Source organism: Neopelma chrysocephalum, unplaced genomic scaffold (genome assembly GCF_003984885.1).
Source record: "Neopelma chrysocephalum unplaced genomic scaffold, ASM398488v2 Primary Assembly neopelma1_78, whole genome shotgun sequence".
In the NCBI taxonomy this organism is placed as follows: Eukaryota; Metazoa; Chordata; class Aves; order Passeriformes; family Pipridae; genus Neopelma; species Neopelma chrysocephalum.
Window position 1 is genome coordinate 2217163 of NW_020897739.1, and position 13561 is coordinate 2230723.

The following is a 13561-nucleotide window of genomic DNA, read 5'->3' on the forward strand; positions in this document are numbered from 1 at the left end:
AAAAAATACATTTACTATCAGTCGTGATTTCTGAATGTTACCTGTGAAATGATGAAAAAATGTAGTGATTATGGGAATGGAACCAATTTAATCATCTTTGATCATTTACTATCAGTCATGAATACTGAATGTTACCTGTGAGAGTATAAAAAAAAAAAATGCAGTGATTACAGGAATGTAACAGATTTAATCATCTTTTATCACTTACTATCAGTTGTGATTTCTGAATGTTTCTGTGAGATTAGAAAAAAAATGCAGTGATTCTGGGAATATAACTGATTTAATAATTTTTTACCATTTCCTATTAGTGATGATTTCTGAATATTACCTGTGAGATCATAAAACAATGCAGTGATTATGGGAATGTAAGATATTTAATTATTTAAAAAAAAAAAAGGCAAAACATTTACTATCAGTCATGTTTTCCTGGTCAGTCTTTCTCCCTTTTCCCAGAGAGGAAGGAACATGATAATCCCTTCTTTTAAGTAGATTTTGCAGTTGAATAAGCTGGTTGCTTGCTTTCTGTACTTCCAGGTGGCCAGCAGGGCAGTAGTAGAAGGATTTGTCCGTGTTCTTGGCATGAACCCCATGGATCTGTACCTTGGGGACACATCTCTGTTTAAAGCACTTGTCTTCTGGGACAGCTTGAAGGCATTTTCGTACTACAAAGTTATGTTGCTGGAGATCTTCCACCCACTTATGGCACAGTTTAAAATAATCTGTGGGGAAGAAATCTCAAACTGTGATTTCTGAAGTATTTTCCTAAAATAAGAAAAAAACCAAAACTCAGACAGTGTTGGTATAGGACCAAGCTTTGAGAATTTCCACCTCATGATGGCATAAGGGTGTATTTTCCATCCCATGCCTCCCCAGCTCATGTTCATTTGTGTCCCACAAAGACTCCCAGCACAAACAGGGGCTGACTGCATCAAAGGCCTTTGTGTGAAAATATGGACAATGCTATAAACTAACCTTGTGTTAACCTACCCGAGAACAGAGGACAAGAATTCTGAATGCCAAAATATAGAGAGATGTGTGAAAGGGAAAACTTATACAAAAGTAGGCAGACTGAATAAAACTATTTATCTTTAAGCCACACAAGTCATGGTAATTAAATTAGGTCAGGCTGGCTATAAAGCTACAAAAAGCAGGCTGTAACTAATTTAGAAAGAGGCAGAGAAGACCTGAAAAGAAAACAGATTGACAGCCCCCTATTATTTTTTATCTAATCAAGACAACAAAACTTAAGAAAGAGGAAAAGAAAAAAAAGGAAAAAGAAAAAACTCATGTTGATTTATCAAGATTTTCTCTCAAACCATTAGGACAGACAAAAGCATGTAGTCACAGCTTTGATGTGGGAAGGGTTTCATATTGTTATTAGTGCTAACCAGGGGTTACATGCATACAAGATTCTACCCTGAGAAAAATCAGAATAATTGAATACCTTAAAGTTCACAAACCGGTGGACTAGCACAATCAAATCTTTACCATTACACCATCATTTCACTGAATCTTCCTGAGCATCTGTATCATCTGCTTTGTGAAGAGAAATCCTAAACATCTGTGAAAAGAGGACAATTAGACTTTTATTTAAAACCATTTCTTCATAAATCCCACCTGCCAGTATGTGTTAAACAACCCTTTTTGAAACTGGTTTCAGATACTTGCTTTGAATTTGAATGTGTCAGGTTGTATTGGTACTTCCCACACCCTTGTCTTGGAAGTTAAGATTAAGACTTTATTTATAGGTGTGGATCCAGTCTCATTAAACAGGGTTTAGAATAATATTTCAGTTGATTTCTATAATAGTTTTTATTCTCCAAGTGATTAGAAAAATTAGCATTCTAAGGCTGTCTGAAGGGTGAAGAGGAGTGTGTGAACAAAAAGGGGGAAGGGCACAGACAAAAAGCTGGGTTTGTGTTGGTGTTTAATGGCAAACAACCCTTTCCCACCCTGCTTCTCTTTTATTCCTGCTCTAGTTTTAAGTGACTTGTAAAGGTTTTGCAGCAGCAGATGACGCTCAGCCACTACATTCATCTGAAAGAAGATACGAACTTTGCCCCGTGAAGGAAATATTGGAGGTTTCAACACAATTAAGGGGTTGCAAATTCTCTGTGAAAATGAAAATTGCCTCCCATTTCTACCAATGGGTCCTAGAGGGTGAAGTTTTGACCCTGGTGAAGTCAATGGAACCTTCACTCTCTTTCATTAGGACAAGAGCCATCCCTCATCACATCTTGCACTTGGGACAATGAAATGTGGTTAGGAAAGGAGAAACTGTTTCCTTGGGGAATGGCCATTAGGTAACACCTTCTCCAGACAATGAGGGAGAGACTTGGAGAGATGATCAGAAAACACACACAAAGATGCAGTCAGAAAGGGGGAGCAGGCAGGGGAACAGCAACATTCAGCATTTCCCCTCTCCTGTAGGAAAATGTAGCATAGAGAACATCAGCAGAGCTGGGATGTCCTTTTGTCAGAGCTGAACTGGCACCAGGAAGCAGGTTTGTTTCTGTGTGAGAGAAGGAGCTCTCACCCTTCAACTTGAACACTCAAAGCTCCTTGTCAAGTGTAAGTCAGAATTTAACAAAAAAGTTGCAAAACTAATGAGCAGAACCTCAGAGCATTGGCCCAGAATTTGGCCCCTGACACAAGCTCCCTTACTTGAGATCTTACCTAAGTAATCTTTCTGTGTGCTTAGTGCTAGAGATATTCAGAGTTGGACTGGATTCACGCAGAGATGGGCTGAGGTGCTGTTGCCAGGTACAGAATCCTGGTAAAAATCACTACCTGGAGCATAATATAGAACCAGATTTTTAAAGACAAACCACACAACCAAGTCTGAACTCCCAGGACTTCAGTATAGCAATTTACTGCTCTATGCACTGTTCACATGTAGCCAATATGATCCAAGGAATTGAAATAAACTCGCTGAGTTTTGACAGATTAGCTTTTACTTCATTTTTATTGCTCATAGGTAAAAGGAGACCTGCCAGCCTACCACAGATCTACAGGATTTGGACCATAACATCTTATGTTTTATTGTGTTTCTTTAAAAAGAACTCTCCTGTTTAACTAGAAGCTGTAGTTTCTGGGTTTTTTTCCTATTTTATGCTTAAGATAAATTGGAGGTGGCACAGAGCAGTGGAAGAGCAACAGCCTTTAGAAGCACTCTCCAAAATCAAGAGTTTGTGAAATATTTTCCAAACATCTGCACGAGCAGTGCTACATCAACCTTCCAGCCTCCTGGCTGAAAGGAATGTCCTTTAATCTAAACCATGTTCCTTGGGATTTCTTAATGGACTTAATTCTTCATTTTCTTTTTATATTTTGCCAGTGAGAAACTGCCCAGTGGTCATTACTTCCGAGTCCTTTCCACTAACTGTGTCTCTTAGTCCTGGCACGATGCTGTACGTTTGCATTGCATGGGGATCTCCCCAAACAAAGGAAAATTATGAAACTGTCAGATCAGATTTCATATATTACTCTTGGCACTGCACTCACTAGACCTGGTACACAGCGAATTTTGAAAGCCTCTGATCTTTTGTAACCATTTCCAGTCTTATACATACATTTAAAAGTTCTTCCTCTGCAGTCACTGGGAATATGACTATTAAAGCTGAGGTAATTTGGATATTTTCTTTCTGTAAAGATATATAGAGTGACCCATAAATCATTTCCAATCTTTCATTATTCTTTCTGCTATGCTTCTTATTGTTTTTTAATACTGAATTTATTTCTTTCACTATTTTTTTTCCTGCTAGGGATATATGCTTTAGAACTTAAAATCAAGATGCTTGGATGTGCCTGTGGGAATGACCACTGACAAGGGGTTCAGAGTGATGAGCCCTACTAGGTCTTATGATACCATAAAAGACAGACATCAAGGACACAAAATGTCTTCTCTGTGTCCATCTGAAAGCCTAATGCACCTCAGTTATTAACCATTCTGGGGGCTGGGGGGGAGTGTGATCTCTGCACTGTTGTGTTCCTCCTCAGTTCAGGGAAATCAACCACACTGAAGACACCCTGACCTTTTGAGGCTTGACTAGAAGAGAAGATCCCTTGGCACAAGATCCTGAAAGTGTATTTGTACAGTGCTTCTCTTGGCTGATTCAAAGGGTCACACAGAGGATTCCCAGGGCTGAAATAATGAGCCATGACAGCTACAGCCTAAATTAAAAGAAAGTGCTGCACTTACCAGAGAACACAAGCAGACAGCAATTCCATGTTACTTGTGGGATTGTAACTGAGCAGTTGCTTCAGAGATCAATCACACGACTTCTTCAGGAAAGAAGTTTTCTGGCACAGCTGGCAGAGGTGGCAGGTTCTTCCCATGTCTTTTCAGCCTGCAAACAGAACAGAAGCATGCTGTCTTTAATGCCTGTCTTGTAACCAACTTGCATCCACTTCTGAATCCCCTCCTGCCTTTCCTTCACTCATATGAACACTTTGTAAATCCCTCAAAAAGTTCTCATTGCACTTTTCTTATCTGTACAAATCATGGACAAGTCAGAGTAAAATACCTGGGTACCTCTGTTACAAATACAGTACTTTTTGATTGTGGCTGCCACCCATTTCTTAGTAGCCTCTTCATCCTGACTAGGAGATTAGTGACTTTCTCTGAAGGATTATTTTTATGCTTTCTGTTTTTCCATTCCTTTCCATTTCTCTTGGCCATCTACCTGGCTGTGTAGCCTATTCCTCAGGTTCCCTCTGCTTTTGTTAGCTCAGGTGCAAGGCTTTCCTTGTCTACATACCAAGTGTTGGTCTCCTACCCCAGTGTTTCTTTTGACGTGCTGTTATCAGTTCCATTGCCTGATATTTTGCAACACCATTGTACTTCTGGGAGAGAGTAAGTCAGTGTTAAGCCTTGAAAGCTGAAGAGCTTCTTCAGTCCAACAATATTCCAAGAGTATGGCTGGGTTGAGTTGGGACGTTGTATATTGGAAATAAATAATTCCCAAGTCACCATGGAATAAATCCTCATGGGTTCTTCTCTTGGAAAGAGACTCCAATAGTCTCTTTCTTGTTTTAGAGAAATTCCAAATTTAGCTCAGCTGTTTTTTCTGCACTGGAAATATGTGTAATTTCTCTGAGAGAAGGACATTAAAACATTTTTCCTTAATGAGGTTTGTGGATAATATTGCCTACACTGGTCTTAACAACAAGCATAAAGAGGACATTGAAAGAAAGATAAAACTAGCTAATGAATTGCAGAGTTTCTCTAGGCAAAGAAAGAAAAACAAAAATCTGACTGATATGGCCATCCAACACTCTCTCAAAAGAAACAGTTCTTCAGCCAGACCACTCCCTTCCCTCACAACAAAGCCAAACAAAGAGAACTCATGCATTAACTTTTTTGATTCTCAAAGAAGAAAGCCTATAATTTAACTAAGAAATGTTTTAGATCTAGAAAATATGACACACTGTGCTTTTGGAAGTGAAAAAATCAGAGCACCAAAGAAAGGTCAGTGCACAGAAATATGACAAGTTTATCAGTGAGTGTAATGTGGAGGAAAGTAGTCATTAATTAAAGAAAAGGAAGTATTTTAGGGGAGGATTCAGGTGTTTAACAGAACCCTGAGCTTTGCTCTAAGTGGTGTGGGCAGAAAATCTGTGAGGTTTGCTCAGAGTGGTTCACCTTGTGACCAGCACATTAGGGAAGCTGCTCCACAGCCCCAAGTTCAGGATGGAGATTATTACACCACTTAACCTTATCCTCAGGTCAGGCCCTCCCAGATCCATTAACTGTCATTTGGTTTCCTCCTGCTCTCGAAGGCCCTTGAGATGATCTGAAAATAAAAGGGCCTGTTTTGCTTCAAATCCTTTAGTGTGGCTGGAGCTTTGATCTCACAACCTTCAGCAAAGCAGGGCAGCACAAGAGCAGGGCAGCATCACTGTGGGGTGGCAAAAGCAGCCCTGGGATCTGACACATCACTTCCTATTTTCAGGACTTCTGTTGTGTTATTAGATGGCAAAGACAGTAATTCCAACTCCCAGAGATAAAAAAGATGCTCACAAAATAACACGTGAACTGAATTCTATCTCTTTTTTTAAAATTTTTTTGAAAGTTTAGGAAAAAAAGAGGGGAAATAGGTACTCACTCAAAGGAAAACTGAACAAGGCAGAGGAGGACACAGGGCCAGCACATGTTGCACTTGAGCTGTTCTCAGCTGGAGGACAGGCCTCTGCAGGCTGGCACAGGTTCCAGTCTCCTGATGGTGTCTTACTCTACTCTGGGATCCGCATATGGAATTTTCTTAAGTGAATAGTGAAAGGAAAAAAAGCTTTTGTATAAGTAAAAGATTGGTTTACTTTGCTATGATGGTTTAAGACATATTATTACTAGAGATCTTAATATGGTTCTTAAGCCATAACTCTAGGGATCACCTCATTCCTTATGCCTCTTCCTCTGAGTGGGAATGTTGCAGCAGAGCACAGTTCAGCACTACATGCTCCATTAAAGGAGCTTATATAGCATCCTATAGGCCTAGAGGTCCTGTGGGAATCTTTGGCAGACACAAAAATACTTTGGAAAACTGTGGGAATGCTGATGACCTGACAATGATTTATATTACAGCATTAGAAAAAAATACCTACCTGTATGGTATGGCAGAACCTGTCAGGATGGATAAAACAAAGATTTGCCAGTAACTGGGTTGTGCAGCTTTCCAAACCACTAACCTGCTGGTTAGCCCAGGTCTCTGTTTCCCCCAAACCCTCATAAAAATTTATTACAGATGGGCACTAAGACCCTACAGGAAAATCCTTCCCTGTCCTAACAGCATCTCTGCCCTGTGATAATCTCACAGGAACTTTTTCCCCCCCTCCCCCAGCAGAAGAGGTTTCCTCCAGCCCAACATGGTTTAATCCTCTCTTACAGATGGCAAAGAAAAATATTGTATGGGCCTATGTGGGATAGCCAAGGGCTGAAGTACTAGAAAGCTGGGCATGAACAAGAGAGACTTAAATCACACTTGAATTGCAGGCACGGCTTCAGCTGCTGTGCAGAGAGCCCTGACACTGTTCTCAGCACAGGTATTATTGTGCTCTGGGGGCCGCTGGCAACTAACTGCCCAATACATCAGAACAAGACAGTTCTGTGTAATTTGGTTTCTCCTCTGCTGTGTGTTCATCAATACATCAGGAGCAGCACAACTGAAAGCAGAGCTGGGCCATGGGGTGATTTGGAGCTGACTGAGGGCTGCAGTAATGGGCAGTGCACTGGCACTCCGGGCACCAGGACTTGGCATGTGCCGGTCCTTTTGTAGCACCTGCTGAGCAGAAAGGCTCTGCTTCCAGCTCCAGCTGGACATGCTGTGCCGATAAATCTCCTGTCACAGTGTGACCTCAGCCCAGCACAGACCTGGCACTGGTGGCTCTGCACTTGTACACCATTAGCGGGTTCACAGGCAGCTCCCGGGAGCCGTGGGCTGCAGTCACCCACCCACCATCCACAGGAAGCCTGCCTGGGGTGAGCAAAAAGTGGTGCTGAGTGTCCTGTGCTGTTCTGTGCCACGGCTGGGAATAAACCACAGCACTGCTGATTGCTGAGCCACACACAAACAGCCCAGGAGGAAAACGAGCCATGAATTATCTGATGATGCAAAGGCAGGAGTTTAAAGAGGTGCAGTCCCAAAGCCCTGTGTCCCTTTGACTCGACACAAGTACCTGTCCTACTTTTACACTTAGAGATGACAAATCTAAACCTTCTGACCTCAAAAGCCTTACTGCACAGATTCAGGATGGGCACCTGAGTAGTTTATTTGCAGAACTATCTTGCCTTGCCAGATGCATGTCATAATCTATCAGCACAGAGGTAGGAGTTAAAGATTGACAGGGTAATTTAGTCTGGGTTAACATGGAAAAGAGGGCTTTTTAAATGTGAAAAAAATGTGACAAGCATGTACAAGGATTTTGAGAACTGACTGGCATTCCATAGTGAATAGCGTGAGAATAAATTATAGCAACCCAAAATCTTATTAAAACATACTGAAAAGTATAATATCCCCTTATTTAAAAGCAAGCAATAGGACAAGCACAAGAGTTAACCAAGTATCTGATTCAGTTATACATGACCTGAATCAAGATTGAATGCGTAGAGATGTGTTAGTATGACTTTAATATTATAATTATTTTCATTCATTAAAAGATTACAGATTGAAAGAGATAATCTGAACTCACAAGAGAATGCTTTTTGCTGTGTTATTAAGGTACAGATCTAAATAAGTTTTACATGGACTACGAAGGGTGCTCTGTGCCTTCCTGGTGACAGGAGGGTAAATCTCGAGATAACCACATCAGACTGGCTGCATATTTTTGTATTTTCCCCTTTCACAGTTGTTAAAACTTTATAGAGCCTCAAAACATATCCAGATGGACAGTAACTGTGACTGCCACTTATGAAACCAGTATAATCTAGCACAATACACAAAGTAGGGTAAGCGTGGAAGGAAAACAAGTTCTGAATAGAGGACCTCCTTGGAATATTGGATCAGCCATCAGACACACCAATTCTGCTTAGACAGGCCTGTTATACACACCCAAATGTTCTGCAAAACAAAGCACACCCCCATCCTTTCACCACTGCAGCTCCCAAACACTTCTGCCCAAGGGTGGTCTTCACCCTGCCTGAGGCAGTGTTTGTGCCTACGTCTTTATTCCCAAACTGAAGCAGTGGTTTCCATAGTGTTTTGGCAAAGCCGAGACACATAACCCATGTTCATCCTCTCAGAGGAATATTCTGTCCTGGCAGTTCTGTTTGGGTCTGACTCTCTCAAATACGCAATAGAAAAATATGAACAAACAGCTCACTTACCAAGGCCCTGCCGTTCTGGCTCCAGTGGATATTCCCTTGCACACCTCCTTCTCCTGCCTGTGCCACACCATAAACAACAGCACCACAGCAGAGAACCTGGGCAACAGAAAACTGTTGTTATTTGAGGTTACTGTCATTGTTCCCGTGTGGGATAACGTCTGCTAAACACAGCAATAGATGGTGACTTCTTTGCATTTTGGTGCTGGGCACAGAATCTGTATTTTTTTGCATACAGTATGCATGTAGCACAACAGGGTGATTAGGTAATAAAGCCATAATATAAAAAAACAAACAACAAACCTTGGCGGATTCATAGCAACTATATCTGTGGCTTCATTCCTCACTCCAATTGGTGTGGGTGCTTAATTCCACTGAAGTTAATTCCAACACCAATTTCTACTATGTTGGCAGAGACAGATCTCAGTGCAGCAGGCACTCTCAATTACTTCCTTATTTGTCACATTTCACAAATCCCCAACTTATAAGTAAACAATTAAAAAAACTCTAAGGGAAATTGCGATTTTAATTCACGATATTTCATCCCCTTTCCCAGGTTCCTCCCTTTCCTTCCAATTCATAGTACTCGAGTTATCTGTTCAAACCCTGGTGCAGCTGTTGAGTTACACACCTGCTGCTCCTGGCGAGAGTGTGTTTTGAAAATATATTGTGCAAAAGGATATATACTCTTACCACATGGTAGTAGTGATGTGTTTTAGCTTGCTGGTTTGCAGCAAAGATTGTTTGCCATATGTCTCAACAAACCCTGCTCCTCTTTTCCAAGCAATTGGCTCAGGGAGCTATGATTATTTAATTTGGTTTTTGGTCTTTTCACGTCACAATTAGAGACTGGCATGTGAATTATTTAATTAAGCTGTGAATATTGCTGAGTTAAACAAATGCTGTGTCATTCAGCTATTTATGCCTAACAAACTCAATTAAAAGTAAAAAAAGTTAGTTAAAAGCTAAATAATCTTTAGTGTCTTGACCAGATGTAATGTAACCATATGACACACCATCCTGTTGAATAAGGAAGCTGTTGTTAAGGCTTTTATCAAAGAAAAAAAGAAAGAGAAAAAAAAAGTTGTGATATTTTTGTTTGGTTTTCCTCGTGTCCCAAACGAAGCTCGTGCCTTTGGCATTTCAGCTGAGCCCTGTTCTGTACCGAGGTGACTGAGCCACTCCAACAGTCGGTCACACGTAAATGTGCTGCACAAGACCCAGATCACGAACAAAAGCACTCCGGGGCTTCAGTGAGCACAGCACAGGAGCAGAATATTAACCACCAATCCTGCCTAGGTGAAAACGCCTTTTGCTTGGTCATGGCACATAACAGGGTTTCATGCCTCCCTTTTTGGCATGTCTGGTGCCACAGACTCCCCAGGAACCTCACTTCATTCAGATGTCTGCCTCTTAATAAGCTGATCTTCAGAGCAGCAGCTATTTACTCCTTCATTGCTGGGTTACTCCCTCAGCACGTGATTTTCTCTCACAGTGGTCCATGAAATAGAAAACTCACGGCATCAGGCAACTCCAGCCACGGGCAATGGCAAGAATGCTCATGCAGCCAATGTGGGATCTCCTCATTTCGCTGCAGAAATTATTTAAAAATTAAATAATCCCTTCAGGTGGCTCAAGCAATAATTAGGGACTCTAGGGTACATTAGAAAAAATATTGTATCATTAACCAATACCATTTTAAACATCAGTATGTACAAAAAAATGATAAAAGTGATTTAAACATCCTATCTCCTTTTCACGCCTTGGATGTATCTACTTCTTGCCTTTTGATTTTTTAGGAGAGACCACCATGTATTGGCTAATTGTTAAAATACATTTTCTTCACCCATTCCTTCTGTCCAAATGCTTGCAGTTGTGGAAATGTTCAAAACACTCCCTCAGTGAATCATGGCTGTATGAGGAAAAGTGGGAAAGGAGAGAAAGAAGAGACTTCATGACTTGGCTCCTCCCTGTAGTTTATGACTCTTAATTTTTCAAGTCTTGATTTAAATTTGACTGTTTTCTTATCCAGAAATGCCCCACTGAAGATCAGATACCTCCTAAATTTACTGTACTGCCAAAATAACCAAAAGTTGGCTTTGTTAGATAGCCATCAACAATTAAGAAATCAATTTTAAAATATTTTTTTTCCTTGATGTTTTTTGCACTAAATTTGCTTCTTGAAGCAAAAAGTAACAGAGCTGAAGAACAACTGGAAGTATTGAGCTGGCCAAGTATGGTCTGTGTAAGGAGCAGACCCTACTATTTGTAGGACTGTTAAAAGGTAACAAGAAAAGCTTTGCTTGACACAGAATAGAGGCCCACACTGGTGAAAATAACAGATCTGGATATGCAAGTACTGTTCCCTAGCAAGATTCCGAATTAGTACAATGTGAATCCAAATTAATAATTGATGTCAGTTTTCCAGATGAAGGAGAAGGGTTTAGGATTAATGAAAAGATGGGTTACTTTTGTCTCCACTGTCAGACTACAATAAAAAATTAGAGGGACAGGGAGGAGAGAGAGATTTTCCTGAGCCACAGCTACTCCAAAACCTTCTTGTTCTCTGTCTTCCCAGCCTTTTTGTTTCCTTTCAGGCCCATTTGGACAAGCATCACTCAGTCTCCTTAGTCTCTTTTGGTGATGTTCTGTGGGTTTCCAGTTTATTTCTGCATAACCTGAAAAATTTGTATTTGCATCACAGGCTGACCAAAATGTTCTTTAATTATTTCCCCGGAGCTTTGCTTCTTTCTCTGAGGGGGCACCACTGCAATGCTACACTGAAGGGCTTGTCAACACTCCCATTAGAGATGTCTAATCTTGGAGGATACTATAACCCAGAGGACTTAATTGCACAGAGCTACAATTTGTTTTACAAGATTTCAGGACAGATGCCAGTTATTTAACATGCTTACATTGAAATAACTTGGCTTTTTTTTATTTCTTCTTTTTTGGGAGGGGGAAGAAAATCACAGCAGAGTCAAAATTTTTCAGATTGCTTCTTGTCAAGGCAGCCCTTTGCTCCATTCCCATCTCTATGTTGCTTTTCTCAGTTACCAGTTTTTAGACTCGAGTGCTGTCACTCCTAAAGCCCAGCAGGGGAACTTAGTGCCCAGCTGATTTCTTGGTATTGTCTTTTTTTCTCTCACTTTTAATCCTCCTGTGACTTTGAGGAAAGTATCTTCATATTTGTGAGGCCTTTGGAAGTTTTCAGAGCATTTAGATCATGTTCAGATAAAACTCTGACTCTGAGTATTTATGTATGAAAATTCTTTGAGTTATTTGAAAATTGTCAGTAGTATCTTCTGCATTTGTTCAGTACAGAGGGATTTTAAAAATTCATATCAGAGCAGCTGCGGGTGAGAGAAAGTTCATTCCTTATCGGTCATCCAAAATTGCTGAGCCAGTTTTATGAAAGCAGTGAAACGAATGCAGAAACTAAACCCAGGGACTGCCTGATAATGCTCTAAGCCAAAAGCAAACCAGAAAAAAAGAGCAGGCATTGCTACTCCAGCTTACCTTATCTGGACCTTAAACCGAAGGGAACAGGACCCATCTGAAGCCTGCGGGCAAGGCAGGCAGACACGACGCTGGAGAGAAAAGGTCAAACATGAAGCCCTTTCTTCCAAATTGAAATTCAGGGAATTGTCATCAAGTCCCCATCCACACAGAACAAGCGAAAATGTGATGATGAGGGGCCTGAGGATAATCCTCGGCCAAATGCTGGTCTCCATCAGCCTGGCGGCACTCCAGAGTCTCCCGCCTGCCCTGGGACTGCTCTGCCTCGCTGCTCCAGAGAGCTGGAGCAGAGGGTCACCCCACACTGAATGCAGGCATCTGGTTTTGTATTCAAGCAGTTCAAGGTTTCTTGTCAGCTGCCTCAGGGATATTTCAGTCAGATGAACTCTTACCTACAGGACCATAAAAGAGAAGAGTTAACAAGGGGTATGAGGTGTTACAGCAAAGGTGATGAGGTCCCTTTATGGGACCTCTGCAAAGGGCTTGACACGCTGAGTACAACAGGCAGAATTCCCCTTCCACCAGGGTTTTGAGGAAGGTGGAAAACCCAAACTTTTCCCAACCATGGCTTGTCTGCTCACTTGTGCACAGGAAATCTTGAGGCACCGTCTGAGGCACGTTAAGTGCTCTGTGCTCAGCCAAGGTTCCCAATCCCTGGCTGAAAGCACATGGAAAACCAGTGCTGGCAAACCTGAGGCTGTCAGGGATTTTGGCCATTACACTCAGTCATATTTATTCTATTAAAGGTAGGATAAGATGGCAGACACGATTCTGCCTGTATTTCACTTCTTAAAATTAGTCAGAACATTTTTCTGTATTAAAGATCCATACATTCCATAGGTCATCTCAAAGTCATAAAAGAAGAAATGCTCTGTGCTGGCTGAAACATTGGCTGTCACCATGAAAATGGTTCAGATGGTGCAAGTAGAGAATGAAAGGTTTAACATGGTGCCTGAGTGCCCAGGGATGACATGGGAACATGGGTCAGTTGGCAATAAATGGGATGTATTGGGCACTATCCCGTATTTCCCAGACTGCTGTCACAGAGCTGCATTTGCAGAGTCGCTTTCCCTAGAATAATTTTAAATTATACATTAAATATTTTAAAATTCTAAATAAGTTTTTTTTTTTACTATAAAAAGCTCAGTAGACTTTTAAAGGGATAGTTGCAGTAACAGTACAAGGTGGAAAATATGGTTAAAACTCTATTACAGCTTTTTTTTT

The 13561-nt window shown here is 41.1% G+C and overlaps 2 long non-coding RNA genes across 12 annotated transcripts in view; one reads left to right on the forward strand and one right to left on the reverse strand.

The window, feature by feature from the left end:
* The window catches only part of LOC113970670, a 13767-nt gene extending 235 nt beyond the window's left edge, over positions 1-13532 (reverse strand). Inside the window, exons 1-9 of one of the 6 annotated variants that reach the window (XR_003535268.1) lie at positions 10212-11763; positions 9222-9323; positions 8822-8917; positions 6108-6262; positions 4202-4349; positions 2677-2790; positions 1445-1561; positions 411-762; positions 42-135 (exon numbers count right to left, since the gene is read on the reverse strand). This is a non-coding gene — a long non-coding RNA (uncharacterized LOC113970670). Of the gene's footprint in view, positions 1-41; positions 136-158; positions 763-1444; positions 1562-2676; positions 2791-4201; positions 4350-6107; positions 6263-8821; positions 8918-9221; positions 9324-10211; positions 11764-12337 lie in introns of those variants that run through there. The other 5 variants (XR_003535264.1, XR_003535265.1, XR_003535263.1 and 2 more) reach the window with 5 other exon arrangements.
* LOC113970669 overlaps positions 1-13561 on the forward strand; it is a 93767-nt gene that overhangs the window by 49579 nt on the left and 30627 nt on the right. The gene's annotated exons all lie outside the window — the stretch shown is intronic.